Here is a 23,782-nt window from a genome sequence, read left to right on the forward strand (position 1 = left end):
ATAATCCATTGGGCTGGTTCTTTTCTTGGCCTTACATCATTTTCTTGCATGCATTTGCTGATCAGTACTTGCTAGTATCTTAATTTTTCTCTTGAAATTTTCCTTCATGCTTGGGGCCTCATTATCACAAATGGCTACTTTATCACTAAGCATTATATTTACATTAATACAGTATTTACTGCCAGCCTTGCTTGTCCATTTCATTATAAATGCAAAATATTTCCCCCCAAATCCCCTAGCAAGCTTACCCTTATATCTCATTGGCCGCAACGAGGCCATCCTTATCTGCAAGTGAGTCTGAGAGAGCAGGTAACAGTGCTGTCATGATTGGCTTGTGTTTCAGAAGGATTTATCACTAGACATATTGCTACCCCAAAAGAATTGGAGAAGGAAGGGGAGAGGGACATAGGACATTGGACAGATAAGCAATAGGACATGCCACTGAGGCAACAACAGCTAGGGATCTGTTGCTCTGTTTGTCCTGTTTGGCTCGGATCAGAGGTGATGGGAGAGAATGAAGATCCAGGTGGTTCCTAGCATTCTTCCCAGCGGTCACGACGCAGGAGTACAAAGTGTCAGACAGATTGATGGGGTGGTTCACAAGACTGTAAGCCCCACTTCCAGGCCAAGGAGACATTTTATTTCGTCAGGAAGCATCTTTCTGTGCAAATGCTTGGTAGTTCAAGTTTCAGTCACTGGCAGAGCCTCCAGGCGCTTAGGTGTTAACTTTACAGAAAAAGAAGAAACTATTTTTACACCAACATTTTAAGTCCTTAGATGGACTGATAGACATCGAGAAAAGGGGCAAGAGGTTCTTATCTTCACCCAGTGAAGACAGACTTGACCTACTTCACAATTCAGTCAGTAAAGATACTTATCAAGTGAAGAGAGTCAAATATTCTCTCTTCCCTGGACTCTCAAGCTAAGTCTCCATGGGGCTTAAAAGGTTTTGTTTCATGAAACAATTGGATGAATTTTTCAGCAGAATTTCCTGCTTAGGCCAATGTGCCTGAGAAAGATTCTTGGGTGTCCTAAGGTTTGAGTGGTTAAGCATGAACTCTACAGCTGAACAGGGTTTGAGGATGGTTTTGAACAGGACTTTTTATATTAGTAAGGATGGGCTAAGTTATGCTGCAGTAACAAGCAACCCAAAGATCTCAGAGGCGTATACAATGAAAGTTCAGTTCTCCCTCATGCAGAGTCCTTTGTGGGTCCAGGCAGCTCCCTAGGGCAGTTGTCCTCTGTGTGGTAACCGAGTTATCCAGGCTGCTTCGATCTTTTGGACCTGCCATCTCAGCATAAGACCTTCTCTGTGATCGCCTCGGCAGGGCAAGAGGGAACCTAGAGAATCATGCGTGGGCATTCACTGTCTCAGCCTGGAATGAAGTGTGTCATTACAATGCCATCAAGGCTCGTCACACGGCCCCATCCAGCCACAAAGGGCTTGAGAAGTGCAGGGTTTCATATGCCTAGAATATAAACAAACAGCTATTGGTAGGTATACTGATGTATATATATTGATATAGCAGTATCAAACATACTACTCTAATTCATAAGACTTCTTTAAGAGAAGAATTCTGTCCCACGTTGTACCCTGGTTCAGAGTTTCTTTCCAGAAGAGGTTCAGGGGCAGCCTTATGGTTGGAAGAGGTGTAGGGGGCCTTATTTTGAAGCTGCATTTTCATAGCAAGAAACAAGTATTTAGATAGAATGAATGTTTATTTCAGACAGCTTTGGAGGATGCTGGTGGAGGCTATGCATGAGCAAAGTCCCCCAGTCCCGCCTTTCTTCCTCTCCCCTGCCTTTTTACCTACAGTGCCTGAGCTCATTTAAGTGCTTCAAGTGGGATGCAGTGAGTATATGCACATTTGGTACCAGCCAAAACCCCAAGTGGGCAGGCCACCTAGGGCAGGAAGTCCTGGGGAGGTGGTGGCAGGCACCCATGAGCTGCTGGCTCCCCACAGCACGGTGCCTCACTCTCAGCTGATAGCTCATTCCAACCTCTGTCTCCTACAAACAGCAGCAGCTTCCGCACCTTGCAACACGGAAACGCGTCTTCTCAGGAAAGGCCGCTGGAAAAGCGCAATCAATAGATTAGATTATCGCCTCGGCTCCTGGAGCTCATCTCCTATTAGGAGTGAGTCTGCATTTGTGTCTGAAGGGGCAGGAAAGAGTAGTCCTTATGCGGTTTTCTCCGTGGGAATGTGACTGCTAAGCACTCAGTCCAATCAATGAACTGGGAGGAGGGCGGGCAGGAAGACCTGCGGCCAAATGATTCCCAGTCCCACCCGGCAAGGCTCTCATCCGTCTGGGAAGTCAGGATCCCAGCCATAGAGGAGCCAGGGACCGTGAGAGTCTCGCCACCTGACACAGCCACACTGGCTCCTCGGGTGGCATCCACAGCCTTTTCCCCACCTGTCGAGGATGGTAACTGGAGGCTGGCGTTGCGCTTCACGTCTTCTCAACGTTCAGTCTGCCTTGCACACAAGACTGTGATAATTCATGAGTCTGCCTAAGGGAAAATTAAGAGGAAACGAGTTTGTCTTTCGTGTTCCCTTTGTGTTCATCCCGGATAAGCAGCTCTTCCCTCCTGCTCTCCGCTAACTCGCCAGGACAGCCCTCTCTGGTTACGGTGTCCAGTCTTGACAATTGCTCTTTAAATGCTCCTGCCTTAGTTTCATTCTCTTAGCTGGTTCTCTGCTATTCTGAAAACTGTTCTGGCAAGTGGATAATAATTAACAAGTTTTCTGCCTTATCAATTAATGAATTTATTATTCAAATAATTACTTTTAATTCTTCAGATGTCTTGATCTACCCATTTATCTATGTTCCCCTTCTATTAGCTATTTTTTTAGCAAAAACTAAATGTAAAGTATTCTGTTGGTGCCGTGGGGATTTGGGAAGAAAGGGAGTGGTGAAAAAGGTGTCCAGGGTATCCACACCTAGTAAGGTAGCCGAGGGTTTCTGAGCAGGACACCAACAGTGACCACTCCAGCAGGTGGCATGTAAGCTGGCATTGGAGTGACAAGAAAAAGCTGGTCATGCCAAATCCAGAGGGCGAGTGAGCCTGGCGAGTGTAGGGCCTGGGCAGAAGGTCAGTGGGCCAGGATGTAGGGGGCAAAGCAGAGAGAGTGGCTGTGGGACCTCAGATCACACAGCACTTAGTCAACTGGGAACGACGTTCGGAAGACATTGGTTGTTTTAAACAGGAAGCACATGATTCAATTCTGGATTTTCCTGGTACGGGCTCATCTCTGGCCTACAGTTGCCTTCCATTTATAATGTGATACTGGTTTTCCCATTTAAGATAATATAAAGTTTCCTTTTAAAGTAAATGTATTTAAGGAAACAGAGCGAGGTCTTATAAAATTACTAAATGAGTAACACAGATCTAGCTAAAATCCTACAGGTGGTACCTGAGTGAGTGAAGTTAGGGAAACACTGCTCTCAGGCAGAGCAGAATAGAAGGCTTTCTAGTATCTTCCACACACACAATTCAGAATGGCCGTCATCGCTTCTTCGAGATGCTGCACTTTCATTCACCTGCTAAGTTGCTCTTGCTAAGTAAACAGATTTCCCCAGCACAAAATATTAAGAGATCGGGAGAAGGAGATTCATTGTAATTTCTCCTAAACATTGTGTCCCGTCAAGAATGGCCTCCCAGTCACAGAAGCAGCATGGGGAGTGGAGGAGGAGGCGCGGAGGAAGATGGAGAAATAACAAGCTAACCATGCCCAGAGGGGCCTCTGAGCCTCCGTCAGGCCCAAGCCAAGGAGGCCGTGGAGCCTGGATCTTAAACTGGGCTGCACTTTTGAATAACTAGAAGATTATTTATTAGGATCTGAAAGTGAGTGGAAATGTCGTGAGGTCTGCTGGAGAGATCATCCACTGGCGGGGAGAAGAATTCAACACAGCATATGTGAGAAAGAAAGTTGGTCCTTTCAGTTTGCATGCCCTCAACTTCTTAATACATTGTGTATACTTTTAATGAAATTATGTAATTTTAGTACTTAGTTCAACAGGCACAAACAGATTTGGTTTCTTGTTTTTTTTGTGGGGGGCGGTTTCTGAGGACATTCGCCCTGAGCAGACATCTGTTGCCAATCTTCCTCTTTTCGTATGTGAGCCACAGCCAGAGCATGGCCACTGAGAGACGAGTCGTGTATGTCCACGCCCAGGAGCCAAACCCAGGCCACTGAAGAGGAGTTTGCCGAGCTTAACCACTAGGCCACTGGGCCGGCCTTCACAAAAGACCTGGAAACACACACAGCTGACTCTTGGTGAGCATACGAAGAAACTGGTGGGAGTAGAAGAACTCAAGTGCTGTGGAGAGGGGCAGGGCCACTCATGAGCGTGTTTTACAGGAAGAATAGTGAGTGGGAGGTCTGTGACTTTACCATCCTCTCTTTTGAACGCCAGCTTCAAGAGTAAAGCCCACTTAGAGGTAATACATGAAAAAACTGTCAAACACCTAAGGAACAGTACCTCCGTACCAAGAAATGCTAGCACTTCAGAAAGGACTTAAGAAATCACCTCAGTCTTTAAAGTTGAGTAATAAGGGCATAACTCGTTTATCCTCTTCTTTGGTATATTTGAAAGTTTCCGTGATGAAAAGATTTTGAAATTGTCCATAATAATAGTTATTAACTCCTCTTTGGTCACACGTGCCTTTGAGAAGTTGATGAAATTTCAGGGCCTCTCCATAGAAAAATCTAGATAGGCCCATTCCTGACAATCTCGCACGCGGCTTCGAGGAATGTATGGAATCCTCGAAGGTCATCCGCAGGTCCCACAGGAATCCCTGGCATCTGGTCCATCCTCTGTAGGGTACAGATGAGGAAACTCAGTTCCGGGCAGGCGGGGCGATGGTGTAAGGTGATGGAAGGGGTGGGTGCCTCCAGAGAGCTGCTCTCTGCCTCCTCCACAGCACAGTCACAGGTCCTTCTGCAGTGAGATGGAGGGGAACCTTCCAGAGTGGAACACAGTGCCAGAGGGCTGTCCTCTAAGAGGGCTGCCGTCCTTCCTGACCCCGTTAGTTCCACAAACGGAGCCTCCACTGACCCAGTCCCCCAGGAGTGAAGCCCTGGCGCCCCTTTTCCCCTTGCTCTTCCTCACCCTCCACACCCCTTCCATCACCAAGTCGTGTGATTTCTGCTCTGTGTCCTCTCACCTCTGACCCCACCTTGCCTTTCCTCCCATCATCCCTCCTTCCAGCTCTGCCTACACTGCGGCAACCACCCCTTGACTAGCCTCCTGGCCCCATATCTCAGGCCTCAACCCATCCACACAGAATCACCAGTGTAATATCTCCCCAAAGCATACCTCTTACCATGTTTCTGCCCTGCTCCAAAGACTGCTTGTGCTCCATTTCCCGAAAAAGGCCATAGAGGCCCAGAGCAGCGACATGTCTAAACCAAGGCTACACAGCCAGTAAGTGGAACCCTGGGACTTGCGGAGCCAGACCCTCCAGTTTCAAACGTAAAGGCTGCCCTGAAAGGGAGGCCTCTGGAAAGCGGCATCAGAACCTACTGGGGAGTTTGATGAAAACGCAGATTTCTGGGACCCTGCGCCGGACGGCTCAGTCAGAATCTCCAGGGAATCTGTATTTTCAACAAGCTCTAAAGGTAATTCTAAGAATCTGTCAAATTTGAGGATTCTCTATAGTAACACATGTAGTGTTAGATAATCGATAAATTGATTGAAAACCCATTAAGAGGCTCTTATCAACTTGCTGGTTATCTAAAATGCGTATATTAGTAAGACTTTGTTTAGACATTATTGGTACTTAGATTTACTTGTGTACATTGTTTGTCAAAATAGTCTGCACTGTGGCTGCAAATCCTGAGGACCAGAAAAGGAGGCCGGGGGCTGTGTTCCTTTGTTTGAAAGGCTGGTGACGTGGACGGTGACAGCTTGGTGATATTTATTCTCTGTGCAATTACACCTAGCACGGAGAGAAGGCTGTGACTAATGTTTCCTCGCCACCTCTGCAGAGCTGCCGCGCCCGCATCTGAATCAGGAGCTTTGGCGCTTCTTACAATTTCCTGTGAATCAGCGCAGACATCCCCAAACCTCTTTCTACTGAGGTTTTCATGCCCTAGACTCATCTTCCCCTTTCTCCCACGTTCAGACCTTTCAAACAAAGGACAAGCTTGCAGCATATATGCCAATCCTACACAGACATCCACAGACCATGAATTCCAGACCTAAAAACTTCAAGGGTTCAGAGCAAGCTCAGGGGTTCAGGGAGGCTAAGAAAAGAAATACGTGGGCAGACTAAAGAGAAAAGGGTCAGCTGAAAGGGAGATGCCCCTGGATGGTCTGAGCTCTCTGGCTGGAAACAAACATGCCTAGACACACGTGGTACCTTGCAGCCTCTCGGTGTAGCTGGTTGGTCCCCGCCAAACTGAACGACCGGTTAGATGTCTCAGATAGACTCCCTAGATCTCTCGGACATGGGGAGGGTTGCTGCGACCTCCTCTCTCTGTGCCAGACCTCTGTCCTCACACCTGGAGGACCAGCTGTCTGTGGAATAAAGCTCGGGGTCGGGAGGAACCCAGTCTACCAACAGACAGCTCAGTTAATCAGTCAACCATCGACCACAGAGGGCACGAGAGAACTGTGTGGGATGATGGAAATATTCTACATCTTGATTGAGGTGGCCGTTACACAACCACATCCATTTGTCAAAATTCATTGAACAGTACACTTAAAAAGAGTGAATTTGGGGCCAGCCCCATGGCCCAGTGGTTAAGTTCCCACGCTCCACTTCAGCGGCCCGGCGTTTCCCTGGTTTGGATCCTGGGCGTGGACATGGCACCGCTCATCAGGCCATGATGAAGTGGTATCCCACATGCCACAACTAGAAGGACCCACAACTAAAATATACAACTATGTACTGGGAGGATTTGGGGAGAAAAAGCAGAAAAAATTTTTTTTAAAAAGAGTAAATTTTATTGTGAATATAAATTGTACCTCAAAAAAACTGCCTTTAAAATAATATATTGGGGGCTGGCCCCGTGGCCGAGTGGTTAAGTTCGCGCGCTCCGCTGCAGGCGGCCCAGTGTTTCGTTGGTTCGAATCCTGGGAGCGGACATGGCACTGCTCATCAAACCACGCTGAGGCAGCGTCCCACATGCCACAACTAGAAGGACCCACAACGAAGAAAATGCAACTATGTACCAGGGGGCTTTGGGGAGAAAAAGGAAAAAAATAAAATCTTTAAAAAAAAATAATAATACATTGATTGAACACAATTTAACTGAGTACTTATAAGATTAAAAAATACTTAGAAAGGATATGAAGATTAAGAGTGAAGAAAAGAATAAGAAAAAGGTTACATTTTCTTTTAAACTCTATGTACCAACTTCAACATATTTTTAATGATTCAAATAAATATCAGAAAGATACTAATCTAGAGATTTGTAATTCCTTTTACTTCTTTGTTTTCTTATACTGTTTGTAGCCTCTCTTGCTCACTAAATTTTCAGCTCCATCAGGACAGGGACCGTGGTGTTTTTTTTAACTGAAATATCTTCTGTCAGTTGCTATATTTACACAATACCTGAGGCATAGAGTTCAATAAATATTGGATGGAATCGTATGAAACTGCAGTTTTTGTAGATAAAATATAAATATTAGCAATTTCTTTTTGGTGCAGTCTCATATTCATTGAATGAGATTTCTCCCCATAAGGTATTGATTTCTAAAGAAGTCGTAGAAACACATCCCCATCAATGCACTCGTGTTTTGGTTCACTACCAAGATTATAAGACCTGTGTTTGAACATTTCTGACTTGTTTCATCCAGAATTTTCATAGACTATAAGAGACCTCCAAAAATTCCTTTCTTGTTGTCATTTACACTCGTGTCTCATATTACTGGAGTTTTGGAAGTTTATCCCAACACAAATTTCACTGTCTCTACTGGCAATATAAGTCTATTTTCTCTCACTCTTTCATGCCTGAAATTGGAAAGTTGGCCACCATTCTGCACTTTCCATTGAATTCATCAGGGAAGTATTTAACATTTATCATAAGCCAGGACTGTGGTAGGAGCTATCAGTATGTAAAGATGAATAAGGCACAATATTTACTATCCAGGAGCTCATGGTCCAGTAGGAGAGTCAATATTTGACACAAATTTATCTTTCCAGGCAGAAGGAGAAAGAAGGTGATACGTTCTGTAAATGAGGCATAAAGTATTATAAGACATCCTTATGGGAGAAAATAAATCCCTACATCACAGACAATATGAAATCCATGGAAGATGTGTGTGTGAGTGTGTTTATGAGCATCTGCAGGTACTTTGTGTGGGTGCTTTGGGAGAAAATAGAGAAGAATGTCTTCATAATATAGAGTCAGAATAGGTCTTCCCGGTATGTAATATGTAAAAAGTTGTTCATTTCAGTGTCGTTTATATTTAGAAAACAATTGGAAACAGCCCACGTGTCCAGCATGAACTGTGGTTCATCCACACAATAGAGGGGCAGGCAGCTGGAAACGGTGAGGAAGCCCCCCATGTTCTGACATGGGGGGATGGACGGGTTATCTGCAGTGTACTGTAAGTGAAAAGCTAAGGTCAGAACACTTTTTACCATTTGCTGCATGTTGTGTAAGGAAAGGAGGGAAAAGACCACATAGACATTCTTGCTTGTGTTTACAATATGAAGGAGAGGAAAAATGGTTTCAGAGGGGGGCTGAGGAGGAGCACAGTGGAGGGCTAGAGGTGGAAGAGAGATTCGTCTGTCTTTACCTTTCTGTATGGTTCTGACTTTTGAATCTAGCAAAATATATTACCCACTTAAAAACTTTAATTAAATAAAATTGATGAATGACATTCTAGAGAAACTACAAGAGGGTTAATAGCCATGCTATTGACCGCATTTTATGTCCCCCTAAAATTCACAGGTTGAAATCCTAACCCCCTGTGTGATGGTATTGAGAGGTGCGGCCCTTGGGAGGTGATGAGGCTGGAGCCCTCACGATGGGATTAGTGCCCTTGTAAGAAGAGACACAGAGCCTGCTTTCCACCGTGTGAGGATAAAACGAGAAGACGGCCATAATAAATAAAACGCCCACACAGATCAACAAAAAATTTCAATCTAATAGAAAAATGAGCAAAAGAGACTCACGGAAAAACACCCCCTCCTCCCCCCACCCCGTGTGTCTCCTCTGCTCTTAATACTCTGCTTCACACTGGCATTTCTGATCACCAGACATGGAGTAGTTTTTCCACACTACGCAATCCTGCCACACCAGCTGGGGGTCCCACAATTTAACTCCATCCTGACACTGTCTACCTGGAGATAGCATCCGATCCCACAGGGTAAGAGTTCAGTCCCACAAAACTCCCCACTTAGGTGCCAGTTGCAAGTCCAAGTTGTTACCTGTGCTTCTGCCCAATATTCTGACCAATAAACCAGAGGTTCCCATGACCCCCTCCTCAGGTTCAATTAATCTGCTGGAGCAGCTCACAGGACTCAGGAGAACTTGCTAGATACCGCTTTATTACAAAGGACATAACAGGGTACCAGTGAATAGCCAGAGGGAGAGATACATAGAGTGAGGTCCAGGAGGGTCCCAGGTTTCTGTCCCCTTGGAGTTTGGGGTACACCACGCTCCTGGCACATGGAAGCATTCCTGCTCACCAGCCCAGAAGCTCTTTGAACTTGTCCTTTTGGGTTTTTATGGAGGCTTCGTTATGTACGCTTGATTGATTAAATCATTACCATTGGTGATTAGGTCAGCCTCCAACTCTTCTCCCTTCCCCAGAGGTTCCAACCCTCTAATCAGAACGTCAGTTCCCCTGGCAACCAGCCCCATCCTCATGGGCTTTCCAAAGTCACCTCATTAACATAAATTCCGAGGTGGTTGAAAGGGGCTTGTTGTGAATAACAAAAGACACATCTGCTGCTCTTATCACTTAGGAAATTCCAAGGACTTTAGGAGCTCTGTGCCAGAAACAGACCAACACCAAATACATGTTTCTTATTATAAATCACGATCATTACTGCACAAAATTGGGGTTCTCTGCCCAATGTGCATTAAAAAAGCCAATTATTACGGCATCAGCTTTGGGGAAAAGACATGTGGTTTTATTTTGTGATATCAATCTGCAAGGAGACAGGGGGTATGTGCCCTCCAACCTGTCTCTCCCATCCAGGGCTTGGGGCACAGCTTACGGGATGAAGGGCAGGGCCATCTGAAGTGTGGAGACAGATGACTGGAGGTGAGGAGAAGTGAGGTAATTGGTGATCTGCGCAAGCATAGTCAAGCTTCGTGCCTCTTCACAGGACGCATGGTCACAAAACGGCAGCATTACCATGATCTGAGAGTGGAGTTTTTGTCTCCTTGATGTCAAAAAGGTCACTTTTTGAGCATTTGTGTAGGCCCACTTCATGGGTTGTGGTGTCAACTGGCCTGAACTGGACATGGAGTCTCAGTTCCTGAAAGACGACTCTTTTTTTTTTTCTTGAGGAAGATTAGCCCTGAGCTCACATCTGCTGCCAATCCTCCTCTTTTTGCTGAGGAAGACTGGCCCTGAGCTAACATCCATGTCCATCTTCCTCTACTTTATATGTAGGATGCCTGCCACAGCATGGTGATCCAAACTGGCAACCCTGGGCCGCCAAAGTGGAATGTGCAAACTTAACCCCTGCACCACTGGGCCAGCCCCAAGACAACTCCTAATTACTCTGTTGATGAGATGGGGTCAGTTGAACTGTTCCTGGAAGGCCCATGGTTGCAATGTCACAGACATGAACAGCTAATTTACAGAAAAAAAACAAATAGCAATAAACATGCATGATACCATTCTCAGCAGAAACCAAAGAAATTCAAATTAAAACAATAAGAAGATGTTTTTCATGTACCTGATTATCTTAAATTTAAAAGATTGATGATATCAGCAAAGGGTCAGAGGATGGTGAAAGAGGAACTTCTTTACACGATGTTGGGCTGAGTATCAATTGGTAGCGCCTCATGGGAATAGCTCCAAACTTCCAAATCTAGGGTTTTACGCCAAATACACACAATGAATACTAAGAAATATGCTGCAGTGATGTTCATTGCAGCATTGGTTGTAATAGTAAAAAATTGGAAACAGCCTATATGTCCATTATATTATGATACAGCCATGTAATGGAACACTAGCAGTCATTACAAGAGTGAGGTGGCTCTGAAAGTACTCACACAGACAGATCTCTAAGATACACTATCAAATGTACAAAGCAAATTGCAGCAAATTATGGTCATAGTTTTGTAAAACAAAGGATTAATGTTTTTATTATATATGTGTATATGTATATATGTATGTATGCGTATACACAGACGTATATACGTATATGGCAAAATCAGGAATAATAGACACCAAGCATTAATAATGATTATTTCTGGGAGTGTACAGCCTATATTTCTATATCGTTTGAATTTTTTGCCACAAACCTGTATTCCTTTAAAACCATAAAAAGAAGTTTTTAAACCCCGAGTTGGAAAAATTAGAGTTGACCTCGTGGAAGAGCCAACATTTCACGCCATCAAAAACTCTCAGAGCTGAAGAAAACTTTAAAAGTCATCTAATCTTGTGGTTTCCAAATGCAAGTTCGCACTGTAATTTCATGAGAAGCACCACGGAAACTTTTTTAAAGTACAGATTCCTGTGACCACTTTCCAGGGATTCTGATTCAGAACTTCCGGGGTGAGGCCAAGAGACCTATGTTTCCAAAACAATCTTCAGATAACTGGTGCCAAGCCCGGCATAAGAACCACTCAATTCAACTGCCTACCAAGGGCGATCACCTTCGTCTAGGAGCCTTGATGCAGATCCCTTCAGAGACAGACATTTAATGCACCTATGAGAACCTTCTAGAGAGAAAATTCCATGTTTCATTCATCAGATGTAGGGAGACTCCCTTGCACCTGCAAAATCTAGGCAAGATTGGTTCAAATCCTAACAATTTCATAGCATGTTAAAGTTCAAAGTCTCCCCAAGACATTTACAAATTTCAGAGAAGGAGCAGGAAGGCAGGGAGGTGAAGGGGCCAGGCACCTTATGCTGAGATGGCCGATGGGAGCACCAGCTCAGGCTCTAGGCTCGTGCATCTTCACGAACAGCCCCAGTCTTGTACCACATCTACCTCCACCAGCACTGTGTCTGGGGGGCGGGACACTGGGCAGCACTCACGAGACAGCAACAACTGACAGACAGCTGACTCTCACTGTCACCTCTCCTCCGCTCTCGGCTCCAGTCACACAGCCTTCATGTTCTTTTCCCCCATTCTCCTAGCTTCCCACTGCTTGCTCCCTTCCCTCTCTCCCCTCTTGCTTTTCTACTCACTCTTACCTCCCAGGAACTCAACAAATTCCTCTTCTTGCTTCTCTTTTTTTTTTCTTAAATAGATTTTATTTTTTTTAGAGCAGTTTTAGGTTCACGGGAAAGTGGCACTGAAGAGACAGAAATTTCCCACATACCGGCTGCCCCTGCGTGCCCCGTCTCCCATCTCCCCCGCCATGGACATCCCCGTCCTGGCCTCATAGGATTTTCTCTCACCTCCTCTAATCCTTTCAAACCTGTCAACATTTCTGCTCCAGCAGCCTCTCCAGCACCAATTAGACTGATGAAGGCATTTCTCCCAATCGTAGACAGTTTTCTCCACGAGAGAAACTCTGTGCCAGAGATAAAGAAATGGTGGTTATGAGGCCAGCCCCGTGGCCGAGTGGTTAAGTTCACGAGCTCCGCTGCAGTGACCCAGGGTTTCACTGGTTTGGATCCTGGGCATGGAAATGGCACCGCTCGTCAGGCTACGTTGAGGTGGCATCCCACATGCCACAACTAGAAGGACCTGCAACTAAGATATACAACTATATACCGGGGGGATTTGGGGAGATAAAGCAGGCAAAAAAAAAAAAGAAAAAATAGAAATGGTGGTTATCTTCATTCAAAATCCTTCCCTCCATAACTGCTACTCGACGGCCTTAGTTACCCCTCGGGAGCAGAAGAGAGCACGTCTGTGGCCTCTCCCACATGGCCACCCTGGCTGGAGATGCTTCTCCTGGCTGAATTCCGCGCTTCCCAATCCTGGTTCTATATTATATGGTTCTTTGTGCAACATGGTTTCCAGAACTTTGCTCCATTCTCCTGATGCTCTTTATCTGGATCCCGCTAGCTTCCAATGCTCTTCTTAGAATGTAGCACAGACACCTGAACACACTCCAGGTGTAGCTTAGCGGATGCAAAGAACTAGGGGGATAGTGCTTTCAAAGACGTGGCTATGATATTCCTTTACCGCCTTAGCTGACTGGCAGGCAAAAATGTGCCTCTCCTCCTCACCTGAGTTCCAGGTGGTCGGGATTTTATCCATGTGCATATTTTTGGCAGAGATTAAAGAGTGGGTCAGATAAAGAGTGGAGATCATTCTTGTCTTCTCTCTCAGATTACACAGCCCAGTTCTAACATCAGTTCCCAGACGTGGCCCTCTGGGAAATTCAGCCTCTCTTTTCCAGATCCAGCATCTCTCTGTTCTTCTAGAGACAGTGCTTTCAGAGGGCACTGGAATCCCAAGAGAATCATCTGTGTGATCAAACTCTCCAAGTGAAACCTCTGCTAAGAATGCGCGCACCATATGTGCTAGCAGCTGTTTTCAATAATTTAATCAGGTAAGTACACTGTTATCCTCCAAAATAACTTCTCTCTGAGTCAGGCTGCCTTCTCCATTTTTTCCTTGAGGCAAGTTCGAGATGCCTGACGCTATATCAACTTTGTTTAGGATCCATTGTGTCAACCAGTACGCTCATTTAAATGGACATCTGTGAAGGCCGTTTAGAGCAAAAATCTGGACTCATGTATCTTTCTGGAACATGGTCTTTGCAGTGGACACAAATTGGGGTGACTGAGGCTCAGCACCTTCCCAGCTGCCCACTCAGGCCTGGCCAGGCCCGGTTGATCCAAGAGTAGATGACACTGGCCCGCACTCGGCCAGTCGGAGAGAATTTGAATGGAATACACAGGCAGGTGGAGTTGAGGCATCCAATGCCCACGCCGAGGCAGAGTCCAGGGGCTCCCACCACGGCCCTGCTCCTGCCTCCCCTTGGTCTGCTCTTTCTACAATCCAGAGTCCTTCCTGTAATGTTTGTGATTATGTTGGCCAGAGCTGAACAATTGGAGACGGGGCCTCCAGGGCATCTTTGTAGGAATCTATCACCAGCCCTGGGCTCCTTGTCATTTCGGTCAGAGCCTTAGACCAAACGTTACTGCGCCTACACTTTACCTGGAGCCTGAGTTCTGCATTTCTAACAGGCTCCCAGGTGATGTCTGTGTCGCTGGTCCGCAGACTACACTTTGAGTAGTGAGCCTTAGAATACTTGGAAGTTATGGTTATTAAGTCTGCAGAGGTCCCAAAGGAAAAGCTAATATGGAACAACTGAATCTACATATTTTCACCCTAAATTAAAGTTAGCGTAGAATAGGCGGGACTATTAGTAACAGCTAACACAGGTGCTGGACTGTGTACTTGTATTTTCTCAAGGGGTCATCCTAACAACCCCCGAGACAGGTGCTGTTCTAATCCCCATTTTTAGAAATGAGTCAAGTGAGGTCCAGTGAGTGCCCAAGGTCATACATCTACTGAGAGGTGGAGGCCAGGTGGAACCAGGCTCTTAACAGACACGCGGCAATGTCTACCAGGACCGCACACTTGAGCATGCTCAGCGCAATGTGGAAAGGCCTTCTGCCTTGGGCGGGAGGCTGGATAGATGACCTCCCGCCTCCTTTCTCCCTCCCTCCTAGTCGGAAGTCTGGACTTTCTTTTTTCTTGTCTCTTGCCCCATCCTGTGATACTGAAATGGGAAAACGATGAGCCCTCACAGAGCAATGTGGGACTTAGAAGGAAAGAAGGGAGTTCTGGAGGTTATCCACACAGAGTGGTTCGTCAGTTGAGGCTTCTGGTAACTCAGACCCACTCCTCTGGGGTTATGAGCCAGCTCTCCCACTGTATTAGGGTTCTCCAGAGAAACACAACCAATAGAATGTGTGTGTGTGTGTGTGTGTGTGAGTGTGTGTGTATAGAGAGAGAGAAATAAATGTATTGTAAGAAATCAGCCCACGTGATTACGGAGGCTGACAAGTCTCAAAATCTGCAGTCAGCCAGCCGGAGGCCCAGGAGAGCCAATGTAGTTCCAGATGGAAGGCGGTGGGCTCGAGACCCAGGAAGAGTCAATGTCTCAGTCTGAGTCTGAGGGCAGGATAATAACCCCGATGTTCCAGCTCGAAGGCAGGCAGGCAGGAGGAAGTCCCCCTTCGTCAGGGGAGGGTGGGCATTTGCCCTAGCCAAGCCTTTAATGGATTAGGTGGTGTCCACCCACGTCAGGGAGGGCAAGCTGCTATATTCCATCCACTGATTTAAGTGTCAAACTCATCCAAAAACACCCTCCCAGAAACACCCAGAATAATGTTTGCCCAGATATCTGGGCACATGTTGGCCCAGCCAGGTTGACACAAAATTCACCATCTCGCCCACTTTCTCCCAAGGATCTCCTGCCCGCCGTCTCCCGGCCCTGGGTGTGGAGACGGCAGATTCCACCTGGGCTGGGCCTCCCTTGATGAGGGCTTACAGATTGGGGCTCCCGCGGCCTTGTGCAAGTGCAAATCCAAACCAGCTTTCAAGCAACCAACTCAGACCCCTCAGCCAAGGAGGAGTTTGGTTTCGCTTCTTTAGAGTTAAAGGGATTGTCTACACCTCTAACTTTGAAAGCTAAGAATTTATGACTCTGGAAAAAGGTATCAGTCTTTCGGAAATTATTTTGATGAGACTTCACTCTGCATTGTCATAAAGAGCTTTGAGTCTGTGGAAGCGGACTGTGCGTGCTCCTGTCACAATCACTCCCAGGGGAGAGGGAGGAAGCTTGAAAGACAGATTGAGATAAAAGCATAAATAAACAATAAATAAATAAATAGCTCCCCCACCCACAAAACCTTTCAGAGAAGTGAGTTTTCTTCCATGGCGCTGGAAAGGGCTCTGAAACCAAAAGGGAAATTGTATCTGGTGAGACAGAGAAGTTGTTTCAGAGTAACTCTTTATTGTTAAGGAAATTTAGTGAGTAATATTTAAGTAACAAGAGTAATAAGTGAGTCACCGTAATCATTATTCTTCACGCTCCTGGAATGCCAGTGGGAGCTTTGTACCAGAAAGCAGCACATCAGCACATTTTTCAGCGAATTGATTGTGTTATCTGGCAGAAAAGGAAGAGACAGAGGGGAGTCTGTGGGGTGCTATTAACCGAGGGCACTAAAATTACTCCTTATCCTGGGCTGATGTGTTTGCAAAGAAGAGCAGGTAATCTTTGTTCCAAACAAATTCTTTAATTACCATCTCCACCTCGTGAGCCTTCATCTTTCTGGAATTGTCATTCCCCACCAGACCAAAGGGAAAGAGCTCTCAGGCAGGGCAGGGCCTGCTTCCCTCTACTCCCGAGTTGGCCATCACTACCAGTGAAGTTGAATTCTAGGGATGGTGATGCTATAAAGACTCCCTCCTCCAAACTCCGTGGGTACCAGCTGCGGATGGTGACTGTAGGGGCCCCGCTGGCTCTGAGCAACTTTTCAAGAATGGAGTCCAAAGGTGGTGGCTCAAAGGCCGCCCACTGCCCTTAGCACGGCTGGGCCTCCTCCAGCCGCTGGTCAGCTTTTAGTCCCAGGATGTCCACACTCCCTTCCTGTCATAGGGCCTCCCATGCTGTGCTTGTCACTGGTGTGCTTTCCCCTCTCCTCTTTCTTTAGATATCAGCTCTTTTGTCTCTGACTCACAGAAGCCTTCTCTGACCTCCCTAACCAGGGCGATTTCCCCCGCACACACTCTCCCAGCATCTCCTTCCTTTGCCACAGAGCTCCTGTCCCTGCTGAAGTTTTGCACGTGTGTATGATTATTCCACCTGCATTGGTGTCCCATGTACACTGCAGGCTCCCTTAGAGCAGCCATTGCTGGTTCAGTTAGGACTGGCAGGTGGTGATCACCTCTGTGTCCCCAGGGCCTTGTTCAGGGTGTGCACATTGTAGGTGCTCCCTGACAAATGTTTGTTGAATGAATGGCAAGTGGGGAGAGGGTTGTGACCTCAGGCACCTGGGGAACCATGACCATCAGGGGTTCCAAGCCCTTGGGGTTTTGCCTGAGGCTCCACCCCGTGTGTACATGTCTCAGTCCATGAGGCTGCTGGAAGACCACACTGTAGCCTGGGTGGCTTGGAAACAGCAGAAGTTTATTGCTCACGGTTCTGGAGGCTGGAAGTCTATGGACAGGGTGCCGGTGTGGTGGGTTAGGGTTAGAGCCCCCTTCTAGGATGCAGACTGCCGGCTTCTCCCTGTGTCCTCATGTGGCAGAAGGGGCTAGGGTGCACTGGGATCTCCATTATAAGGGCACTGATGCCATCACGAACCCTCTGCCATCATGACCTAGTCATCTCCCAAATGCCAACCTCCTAATACGGTCACCTTGGGAGTTAGGACTGCAACGTGTGAATTTAGGGGAACACAAACATTCAGACCACAGCATGTACTAACTATGGAACCAGTGAAAAGAGGGGAGTGGTGTCCACGACAGGTCAGAAGCTCAGCCCCAGGTCACACCCCCCTGGGTTGAAGTGTAGTTTTGTCACTTGTTAACACCACCCTCTTGGGCAAGTGACTTCAACTTGCTTCCTCGGTTTTCTCATACGTAAAGTGGGGCTGATACTGGCGCCTGACCCTCACTCCATGAGACCGCGTGAGAGAATGCAGGACCATGTCTGGCACAAAGTAAGGGCTCAATAAAGCTTAGCTGATGTCACTATTACAGGGAAGACTCCAAGTCCTCAAAACCCCCTCCTCCTTGGTCACTATAAATTGTGTAGATACCTGGAACTTAACTTGGCAGCCAGATGATATCTTAGAATGGTTGGAAAGCCTATCATAAGTTTTCTGGCATCAGTAATTCTATGGGAGTTCGTGAGAAGTGAGTTTAAGAAAGAAAGTACTCTTAACAAGTAGTCGCATGAAAGGGATATGTGAACTTGGGTTGAAAAGCAAAGAAGATATGTTCACACCTTCTCCAACATAAACTTTCAGAACTTACAGCATATCTAGGCTGCAGAAGCCACGGCGAGATGACCCCTACTCAGTTCCTTCCACTGTCCATCTCCCTGGGGCTCTCAGCCTATGAGGAGCCAGGGACCAGGCCACCTTTCTCCATCTTGCTTGCTAAATGGGTCTTGCTCCCCACGAAGGAGCATTCCGGAGGGATGGTCGGTTCAGCTTTCAGAGCAATCCCTGAATTCTGACTGAATCTCCATTTGGGCCTGTTTTAGCCCAAGGTGCCCGAGCTGTGAAGTAATAGCCCTTGGGGGTTCTCACCCACTCCTGGCTGGAAAGTGAGATGCCCAAGAACCACATTTGTCCTGAGCTCCGTGGACCGGGTCCATCCTTGGATCCGAATGGCTTGGTTGATAATATTTCTTTTTTTAGTAAGTGGAAGGAGCTGTACTGAATATAGCCAATGACAGAAATAGAAGTCTTTCATTCTGGTGAACAGGCAGAATTCCAACCCCTTATTTGTGCAAGTATAGGCAGGGTCGGCATGATATCAAAGACTCTAGAAGAAAAAAATAACCAAAAAGGACTGACTATTGGGATAGGCCCAAAATGCTGACTTGCTTGTTTAGCCAATGCCAAATTCACCCAGCACTCTTTCCCTGCTTCCTATGGTGCCTCATGTTAAATTGATTGATTCAACAAACGTTGACTGAGCACCTGCAATGTGGCAGGCTGGGCCAGTCCACTGGGATGGAATGACAGCAGGCTGAGGAGCCCACGAGGACCTCTGAGGAAACAGAAGGGGTTCTCACACCTGACCGGGAAGGTCAAAGTCGCTTGGCACGGGAGTCTCAGGAGGGGTGGAAAACCATCAAGCAGACAAAAGGAGAGGCATTCTAGGAGGGGGATAATCACATCTGAGCCCCTGAATTGTGAAGGGACAAAGTGTCCAGAGAATGGCATGGAGTTGAGCGCGCTTAGAGCGTTGGAAGGAGGCGCGACCAACAGCAAGAGAGAAGAAAAAGAAGCTCAGATGAGAAGCGGGGAGCGTGGCCGTGGGCTGCGTCAGGAAGTGACAAACTAAAGAGGTTTAAGTTTTCCCAGCAGGCCACAGAAATCCACTGGAAAAGTCGGACGAGGACAGTGAAGTGGGCTGACCAGCACTTTAGAACTCTGGCAGCGGCGGCACGGAGGACGCATTGGCTGTGGGAGCTCGGGTGGGGGGGCCGTTCCAGGCTGTAGTGGTGAGCAGGGGCCCTCAGCGGGGCTGCAGGAATTTAGGGTAGACCTCATCTAATGTTTTGCTGAAGCTGGTTTATTCTGTGTCTGGTATTTCTATGATGGACTAAAAGCAGAGAATGTGTTAGCATTTTTGCCAAGAATTCACCAAGCCTGCATTAAAATTGTCATATCTTCCCAAGTTTTCTGACATGGGATTCATCAAACTCAACCAGAGGGGCTGTGCCACCGCAGAAGAGCAGGAGGCTGAGAACTCTGGGATGGAGGGTCTGTATCTCTCTTCTGTCTGCAACTCGACGCTCAAACAGCATGGCACCCTTCTCTTGACTAAGAGACCCTGTACCTCCTCACCCTCTGTCTAAGTGACATCTTCCAGTTATTTCCTCCTATTGTTTTTAAATGTGTTCACCTCTAAACCCACAGACCAATCTGAGCATCACTAAAAGTGGCACAAGCAGACGTTACGTGTGTCATAACGTTACTGTAGGACGTACCTGGAACCACCCATGAACAATTCTTGTCTGCATCACTCTCTGGATCTAACCAGCAGTTTATGGGAAACCTGGGGACTAGAAATACAAGAAACCATAAGGAAGCATTCGGCCAAATCTAGAATGTGGGACATTCTACAGGACACATTTTCAGCTTCTTCAATAAATTGCTGGCATGAAAGAGACAAAAAGAAAGGATCATGGTTATGGAATGAAGAGACAATCACACCCCAGGGCCATGTCTGAACTCTAATTCAAGGAGACTGTCAAAGACATCTTTCCCAGTTGTGGAAATGTGAATATGACTGAGTCCTAGATGATATTGAGGAATTATTAATTTTATTAGATTTGATAATGGTGTGCTGTTTATGTTTTTTAAAAACTGTCCTATGTATTATATTGGAATATTTCACGTGAAATGACATGATCTCTGGAGTAAATGGGAAGAAAGAACTTTCATTCACTTAAAATGAAAGAAGATTAGCAAAACATTGATAATTGTTGGTTAATGAGTTCCGAGAGTAAATTATACTATTGTTCTGTATGCTTGAAATTTTCCATAATAAAAAGGTTGTGTGTGTGTGTGTGTGAGGGTGTCTAAGTTAACTCTGCTTGCTTTTCCACTATAAAATTAACACAGGTACTTTAAGGAAAACAAAAAATATATATAAAAGAATTAATTACATTCCCACCTCTCTTAACGTAGTCAGTATTTAGAGTACGTCCTTGTTTTTTTTTCTTTGCACACACTTGATGTTTTCATAGTTGGCAATCATTTGTATTTCAAATTTTATTCTTATTTTTCCACATAACATATCATATTACCTGGGCTTCATACCCAGTACTGTGCCAGCTCTTGAGAGCCAACTGGGAGCACTCATTCCTAACACTGTGTTCTTGAAATCACCTGAGATGACAATATTTAAACCACAGAAATCAGCAAACATTACAAATCACAGGTTTTTGTCCCCATCGAGTGAGTTAAACAGTTGCCAGCACATCACTGTTTATAACCATGATGTTTTTATTGAGGCGTGTTGCTTTATAACATTGTATAAATTCCCAGTGTGCATCATTGTTTCAGCTTCCGTGTAGACTGCATCATGTTCACCACCGAAAGCCTAGTTGCCAACCGTCACCACACACATGTGCCCTGTACCCCTTTCGCTCTCCCCCCCTCCTCCTTCCCCTCTGGTAACCAGCAACCTGTTCTCCTTACCTATGTGTTTGTTTATCTTCCACTTGTGAGTGAAATCATATGGTGTTTGTCTTTCTCCATCTGGCTTATTTCACTCAGCATAATACCCTCAAAGTCCCCTCATGGATAACCATCATTTTTAATGGTCACCTAACAGCCCTTTAAGTAAACACACCTCGGTGAGGTTATATGATACTTTTTTCTTTTTAAAGATTGGGGCCTGAGCTAACATCTGTTGCCAATCTTTTTTTTTCTTCTCCCCAAAGCCCCCCAGTACAAGTAGGTAGTTGTAGGTCCTTCTGGCTCTGCTATGTGGGACGCTGCCTCAACATGGCTTGATGAGTGGTGCTGTGTCCAGGCCCAGGATCCGAACCGGCGAAACCCTGGGCCACCGAAGTAGAGCGCAGGAACTCAACCACTCGGCCACAGGGCTGGCTTCTTATATGATACTTATTACATGCCAGCCACTGAGCACGTTACTCATGTTAGCTCATTTCATCCTAACAACGAACCCTGTGAGGTGGGTGCTATTATCATCCACATCTTGCAGATGAAGAGACTGAGGCCGAAAGTAGTGAAGGCAATTGCGCAGCGTCCCACGGGTGATCAGCAGCCGCGAGCCGGGAGCCGGGCTTTGAGCTCCCGCCATCTTCCCGCAGCATCTCAGCCCCCGCCCAGCTCTGCCCCCGTGGACGTCTGCCCCGGGAAGACCGGGCGGCCGGTGCATCGTCCAGGGTCCAGGCCTCCTTGCTGCCGCCCGGGCCCCGGTGGGCGCACCCTCCGCAGGTCGCTGTCGGAGTCGAGGTGGCTTTGGGGAGGATGGTGACACACCCCAAGTGGCAAGGACTGTTAGGACCTCAGGGGCCCAAGGAGCTTTTGTATTTTATCGAGGCAGGGCTGCGTGGGTGACTTGTGTCTCCCGCCCCGGGGCTGCGGTGTTGTAGGCTCCTGCCGGCGTCAGGGGGGCTGGACGCGACTCTGTGTCTGGCGAGGCTGCCGAGTTTCCCGGGAGAACCGGGCGAGGCGGTTGACCTCGGGAATGGTCCTTTGCAGAATAGAGCATCACGGGACTCGAGGGTCTTCAGAGCACTGGGAAGCTCTGGCAGGCAAGATGCTGTGTGTGCGGTTTCGCTGCCGGCCCAGCTCCCTCGGGCCCAGCATTCGCTTGCTGGCTGCTGGGAGCCCCGGGCTTCCTGGGTCTGCGTTCCCACATCAGTGTGTAAGTGGGAGATACAGCTATGGGGTGGTTACTTAGATGTCCCTGAAGCTGGTCAGCCCACCTTTGGAGAACTGGCTCCACGAAGCCAAGAATAGACCATTTCATGGAGAAGCTGGAGAGAAATAGTGTCTTTGAAGGGGTGGGGGTTGGACCAACCAGCAACTGAAATCATCGTTGAACAGATAAAGTTCTTGTCCCCTACATGCCTAGCCTTGGAACACCATAGGGATTCAACCAATAATTACTGAATAAATGTCACTGTCACTCTAAGACCAAGGAAGGGGGTCTTGTAAGTATCCAGGTTCTGTCCAGTTTAGGATTTTCCCTGATCTTTCAAATTCTCTAGCCCATTAAGTACCAACCAGAATTAGAACATGTCAGCAGCAAGTCTCTGGCCCTTTTCCGACAGTGCTTCCGAGGAAGGAGCTCAGAACATGCAAATATATGACAGCGAGAAAGGGAGGAAGGGAAAAAAAGACCATCCGTAAAGGATTTGAAGGAGTCATTTACATGCAGGATTTCCTCGCCGCCTCCATGCTCAGATTCTCTTGAGTGCCTTTGATCCTAGGGGGAGAAAGAACTGGCTGCTTCTGCAAACCCAGGTTACCCCCGGAACTGGAGGTGCAGAGGAGGCCTGAGAACTGGGACCCTGTGCAGACAGAAGCTGAGGAGAACGAGAGGATTGGGGAGTGAGAGGCAGCTGCTCTCGTTCCCTGTGGCGATCACCAAACAGAAAGATGCGGGTGGACAATAGCACACGAAGAAGTCCTGCACTGCCTGGCCTGGTCTCTAGATGGTGGGAAGCATGTTGGCTCTCTCCAGGCAGGTGCGTTTTCTTTCGTATCCCCTGTAGGGCTAATAATACGTGGGGGCACTTTTTGAGGCTCACTTTCCCTCCCTGTGCTCTCACCTGAAGAGGAAAAGTTATGAGGACAGTAACTTTGTGTTTGCCTCTTCTTTTTCAATGAATGGCTTAGACACAAACTGCAGCTCCCACACAGTTGTGTGTGTGAACTCTGCCATCTTGTTCTGCTCACATGTCCCAGTCACCCGTCCTCTCAACATGTCACCGGACGCTGGCCTCCGACCGAACGACCCTGACACGTGGCCTTCACTAGAGGACTCTGAGCAGGGTCCTGGTCATCAATTAGTGGTAATTGGCAGGGCTGACATTTGACTACCACTAATGGCCTGAGGTCCCCGGGACCCAATGACTCACCCTCACCCTGACCTCTGCCCTCCAGCAAGCCTGTCTCTGTTTGATGGCAGTATTTCTACCGCTCCTCCAGACAGCACTGTCGCGCTGATGCCCGGGACATTTTCACAGCATACGGGGTTATGTTCCAAACCACGGGCGGTCCTCTCCCTCCCCAGCCTGGTAGATCTTGCTGTGATTGAAATTAACTGAGAACCGCTGGCTCCAGGCTTGGCCCAGGGGGATGGCCCATCCAGCCCCTTAAACCTCAGGAGGTCTTTAGTCAAGGCTGCAGCGCATAGGCAGACCAGCCAGGAGAAGCAGCGTCTTTCATCCACTCCTGGAGCAGGCAGTGAAGCATCAGAAGCATCCCGAAGGGGTGT

This window comes from Equus caballus, chromosome 14, assembly GCF_041296265.1.
Source record: "Equus caballus isolate H_3958 breed thoroughbred chromosome 14, TB-T2T, whole genome shotgun sequence".
Taxonomy (NCBI): domain Eukaryota; kingdom Metazoa; phylum Chordata; class Mammalia; order Perissodactyla; family Equidae; genus Equus; species Equus caballus.